Source organism: Lactuca virosa, chromosome 9, assembly GCF_052849685.1.
Source record: "Lactuca virosa cultivar CGN04683 chromosome 9, Lactuca_virosa_CGN04683_v6, whole genome shotgun sequence".
NCBI lineage: Eukaryota > Viridiplantae > Streptophyta > Magnoliopsida > Asterales > Asteraceae > Lactuca > Lactuca virosa.
Window position 1 is genome coordinate 50,157,106 of NC_136434.1, and position 6,000 is coordinate 50,163,105.

Consider the following 6,000-nt stretch of genomic DNA (forward strand, 5'->3'; position numbering starts at 1 on the left):
TGGGGGACCCACTTCAAAGTTCATCAAGCACCTTAATGCAAGGTGTGATAAACAAAATCTATCTAACCATCTACTCTAGACCCCTAGAAAAAATGATAATCTATCTTAAAAAGGTGGTGAGAATCTAACTAAGCAAGGCTCGGACGAGACTCGGGAGTACTAAGGGGTATTCCCTCCAAAACCAAGATGCGAGTCTTCAATGTCTTCAAAATACCTTACCGGGCTAATCTTTACTCTCACACATCAGTTTGACCAACAACATCCCTCCGCACCTAGACCCAATCAAGCTACCTGCATCTGACCCCCACACAAGCGGTCTCAAAGTGGTATGTGAGGCTCAAAACGTGTCCCATTTATCCAATAGAAGGAATTCCATATCAAGACCCGGGACCAATCTATGATTCAATACTTATGACTCGACGCTATGGTACCTATAGGGATGAGAAGACAAGAGAGAACAAAAATGCATGAACTTAAACTAGAATGCATCTAAAAAGTATGAAAATTAGAAAAGAAGGAAACAAAATATGCAATATTTTTGAATTTTTTGTGCAATTTTTATGAATGACCTAAATGACTTACTCTAAATGCAACTATATACAACCTAAATGCAATCAAAAAATAAAAGATAAAGAATACCTCACCCCAAGCTTAAAATTAAGCATTGTCCTCAATGCTTAGGATGAAAGTAAGGAAGGATCGTACCGGGATCAAGGTGGAGAAGGCCGGTGAGGACGGTACGAAAGCAACACATAGGTCGTACAATGATGTGTGGGTGGAGTTCTTGGCCACCTAAATACACATGGATGAAAGCTTGGTCGCGCAAAGGAATCATATGAAATGGCTCGAAATTTTCTTATGAAGTGGCATATTTGCGCGGGTACCCTCACAAACTTGGCGCGGGTGGGGGCAGTCTCGCAAGCTTTGCGCGGGTACCCTCGCAAACTTTGCGCGAGTGGGGAGCAGCCGCGCGCATACATTAGAATGCAACTCGTGTGGGGGTAATTTGAGCTCGGATTTTGCGCGGGTAGGGTTGGGTCGCGCAACGTTTACGCGGGTACCCGCACAAGTTGCAGATTTTGACATTTTTTTCAATTTTTCGCTCCACAAGCTCCGGTTTTCTTCCATACTTTACTAAGATCATTGCTAAACCTCAAGATGCTTATTTTTGACAAACTTCAAGCCTAGAAACATCAAAACTTCAAGCGGGGATTATTTATTTACAATGCATTTATTTAACGTCTTTGCCAAGACATAGCTCCGCTTCCGTCAACCTTCTTAAATAGGAGTTTCCAATGTTACGTTGTCGAATTCTCCCATGTCAATGCCTTAATAAAATGGTTTCAAACAATTCCCATTCACTTTGAAGATTTGATTGGTTTACAAACTCTTGATTCAACCACACCATGATCAAATACTTTTATAACAGTAAAATGTTCGTGCCATCGAGATCGCAATTTTCCCGGGAATATCTTTAAGCGTGAATGATAAAGAAGAACTTCTTGACCCGAAATAAAGTGTTTTTGGGTGATGTGTTTGTCATGAAATGCCTTTTTCTTCTCTTTGCATCTTTTGAACCTTTTAATTATCTTCTTCTTGACCACTTCCATCAATGGAGGATTCAATCTTCTTTGAGCCTCTCTCTTAGGCTTGCAATCATATTCCATGTGAATCTTGTGTGTGCATACATTATGGATTATACCGTTTATTGGCTCAATCACATCAACCCGATACAATGGAGAAACGTTGCTAGGGTACCTCATTGCTTCAAAGATGTTGAAGTAAATGATCTCTCCATCAAGCTTCATAGTAATTTTACCTTTATGGACATCAATGATCGTGTGAGCGGTATTCATGAAAGGTCTTCCAAGGAGGATCATAGATGATTTGGAAGGGGTCTTCTCTTCAAGATCAATGACATAAAAATCTGCGGGAAAAACAAGTTGATTAACTTGTACTAACACATCCTCCAACACTCCTCTTGGAGACACACTTGACTTGTCTGCTAATTGAATGATTACTTCAGTTTCTCCCAAAGGTCCAATATTGAGAGATTGAAAAACCGAGTATGGCATCAGATTGATCGAGGCTCCAAGATCTAACATGCCACTTTCGACATGCAAATCACCAATGGTACAAGGGATAGCAAATATTTCCGGATCCTTGCATTTGGGAGGTAACTTCTTTTGGATAATCGCAAACACGTTTGCATTGACTTGAGTGTTTTCATTTTCCTTGAATTTCCTCTTCTTGGTGCACAAATCCTTGAGAAATTTTGCATAACTTGGAATTTGCTTAATAGCATTCAATAGTGGAATGTTGATTTGGACCTTGCGGAAAATTTCAAAGAATTCATTTTCTTCCTCGTTTTTCTTTGAAGCGGCTAACCGGGAAGGGAAGTGTGGTGGTATGACCAATGGCTTGATGGTCTTGTTGGAAGATTCGGGTTGCTCAATGTTTGGCACAATCGGGTCCTTTGGAGGAACTACGACTTTTGAAGGTTCAACAATAATAACTTCATCTTCTTCTTCTCTCGAAACTCTTTTAGGGTTGCTTTCTCCAAGTGTTTTCCCACTTCTCAAGGTTATTTCACTCACAATGGGATTTTTCTCGGTTTTAGATGGAAGTTTACCTCTTTGTTCTATCTTGTTGAGGGCGGTGGCCAAGTCTCCAATTTGTGCTTGAATGTTTGAGAATGTGTTCTTGGTCTCTTGTTGACATTGGGTTTAGCTTTGAGCAAGAGAAGTAACGAGTTCTTCAAGACTCATTTGATGGTTACCACTTGATTGACCTTGTTGTCCGGCAACGGCGCCAAAACTTAGTGGGATGTCAAGTCCGCCAAGCAAATTACACCCTTTGTTTGCAAATAAAACGTAATATAATGGTAAAAGGGGTATCGATCCTCGGGGAAATGGTTGTATTCAATCACCAATGCAATCTAATAGAACTAGTGCAAATAAACTAATTAACTATAATTAAACTAAAAGGGGGGGTGTTGTGATTGCTTGAAAACTAAAAGACTTGAATAACTAAAAATATTGCAATTAAGCAAGATGGTGAGATGCTCAAATGTTGGGAACAATTGGTTAACCAAGGCAATTCAACACAATGAACATTTATGTGTTTATCATTAGGATTCAATACAAAGCTTATCATTCATCCCAAATTGGTTATAGCAATCATGAAGCATGATATGCCAAGATTCCTCATAGGTAGTATGGAGGTTGGGGAAGCCGACAACACACCTTCTTAATCAAAATCAAAGATCCAATTGAAGCAATTGAACCCAAGAAGTTAGTTAGCCTTAAGAATGAAGGAATCCCTAATTCCTAGAGGATGTCAATGCTTACACATCCATAAAGGAGCTATGATTCATAAGCTAGAGATGATTTCTACCATTATAAAGCTCTTGTTCTAAGTAAATTCAATGATTCAATGCAAAACCAAAGAAATAAACCAACAATTGCTCATTCAAGTACCAAGCTCATGATCAAAGTATCAAACAAGCATAAGAAATATGAACTAGAATCATAAACATGAGATAATTGATAATCAAACATGAATCCTTCAAAAACCCACAAACATTCAAGGGTTTTTAGCCAAAGTTAACCAAATAGAGAAATTAGCCACTCATGGCAACAAAATAACAATCACAAAAGTCTAACTGCGCTAAGAAACTAACAATTACTTTGGAAGATAAGAAGAATGTGTATCCAAGCTCCAAAAATCGCCTCCTCTGGTCTCTAATGGTGGAAAAATCGAAGTCTTAGCTAATAGATCCAATCCCCCAAGGTAATGGCAAGCCAAATGACCAAAATGCCCAAAACTGGGCAGTTGCGCGGGTACCCGCGCGACGGAGATTCCACCCGCGCAAGTGCTGCTGGAATGCTATTGGCTCATTTTTCCTCTACTAACCATCCCACTACCAAAGATTCCCTTGGTCCCCTCCATATCCCACATGATTCAAATTAACCAATCATCTTTTAGCTTCAAAAATGGATGCTCCAAGCCCAAAATAAAAGTCCAAGATCCATTTTCACAAGCCCACTTCATCCAAGCCTTTAGCTTTTTAAGCCCAAATCTTCTTTGGTGGATCCGCCAAGCCCAATAATGCATCGGAAAGCCCACTAAGCCCAACTGCAGTCAAACCACAACTGCAATGAGCTCCAAAACCCTGCAAAATTCCTCATGCAAAATAAAAAGTCCCCGATACGATCCATGATAAAGAAAATAAAGAATATACAATGCAATACTAATAAAAAGAGCTAAAAATCTAAAATAAACTAATAAAAATAAGGAAATAAAATAAGCTATCATGAATCGAAGAGAAACCTTATGACACTTAGATTTTATGGTGTATGTGTTCCTATCCATGTGAATTTGTCAAGACCATAATTACAAGACAAGGTTAGTGACAAATTCAACCTCATATGGACTTAACTTGTTCAATCTTAATTTTTGCCACCTGGCAGCACAAGGGCCTACCATTGCTTCCAGGTTGTTATGCAACCAATTGAGAACTCTCAGAACTCACATGCATAGTCAACTTTAACTGGAATGGGCACAAAAACAAGAATTATGTCAGCACGATAGGTTATAAACCTCAAGTCATGTGCTAGTGTTTAATAATAGGTTTATTCTTGATTAGTTCTTGAAATTTGTCAAGATCTTTGAGACTCCCACTGACCTCTTGACATATGTGATTCACTTTGTCAAGGAACATTACTTGACAAACAAATATTCAAGAGTTAGTGTGGACTCTTATCAAGACAAACACTTCACATAATTGGCCTTAGTTGATCTTTCGTTTTATCCAAAACATCACAACTTACCAATTTCAAATGTAAAAGAGTAGAAAACATTTTACTCTACATTTTACAAGTGTTATAAACCTTCTTTAAGATATGTCACTCAAGTTACAATCTTGGAGTATGACTCTAAGAATTATTTTGGAACGAAGTATGACTCATCTTCTTGATTTAACCACTTCAACAATTCATGACTCCTCTTCTTAGCTATAAAAATGCACTAAGATGTCCTTAGAGGATCAATTGTGATATGGTTTCATAATCATTAAGATGAACATGATACTAAAGTACTCTCCCATCTTTTCATATTTGAGAAACTTTTATCTTTCTGCCTAATTTGATTCTTCTCATTCGTTCTGCCATACATTGAAACTTTTCCAATGTTTCAGAATTACACTTAAACTTGTAAGTATAACCATATTTACTAAACTTTAGTAAATCATGACGAATAGCCTTATCGTTCTTTGTGGTAGACCTGATCAACGCACAACCAAGTGTACCCGATCTCCTAGTCCTTCACTTGACTCACATATACATGTGAACAAGGAATTAGTCTTAATTTCCCAAAGATGTAAATTCTCATTCAACATACAATACAAGTTGCATGATTCCAAGTTTCAATCCAACTGAAACTTGGGTGATGAGAATCTTTCCTCATTTGTTAAATTATGACACTACTGTTGGATTAATGTCTAAGTCCATAACTATAATTGGTAAGACTTGACCCGACCCGGCATGGTCCATTTGGGTTGCATGGCATCATGCATTTGGATAGACTATAATGAGAGAAATAACACTTAAGGTTGGTTAATATATTATAAGTTCTAATATATTAATAAGGTTATTTAATTAGTATTGATCAAGAATTAAATTGGAATTAATTAAGTGATCAAAAGGAGACTAATTAAATATATGGGTTGATTGTGTAAATCATTCATTCTTATATATGTGGGCTTGTGATCCAAGATTCCTTATGTTGGACTAAGTCCATGGGGTGACCCATGGATACTCCATGGAGGTTAAAATCCATGGAGCATAAGGAATGGGTAAAGTTATGAGTTACATGGTGTAACCCTAATAGCCACCATATAAAAGAATCTCATGGCTCAAGAAATCGTGCACTAATGTGTGAGTGTGAGGGCTAGATGATTTTAAGGAGTGTTCAAGTTTCTCTCAAGTTATTCCAAGTGTA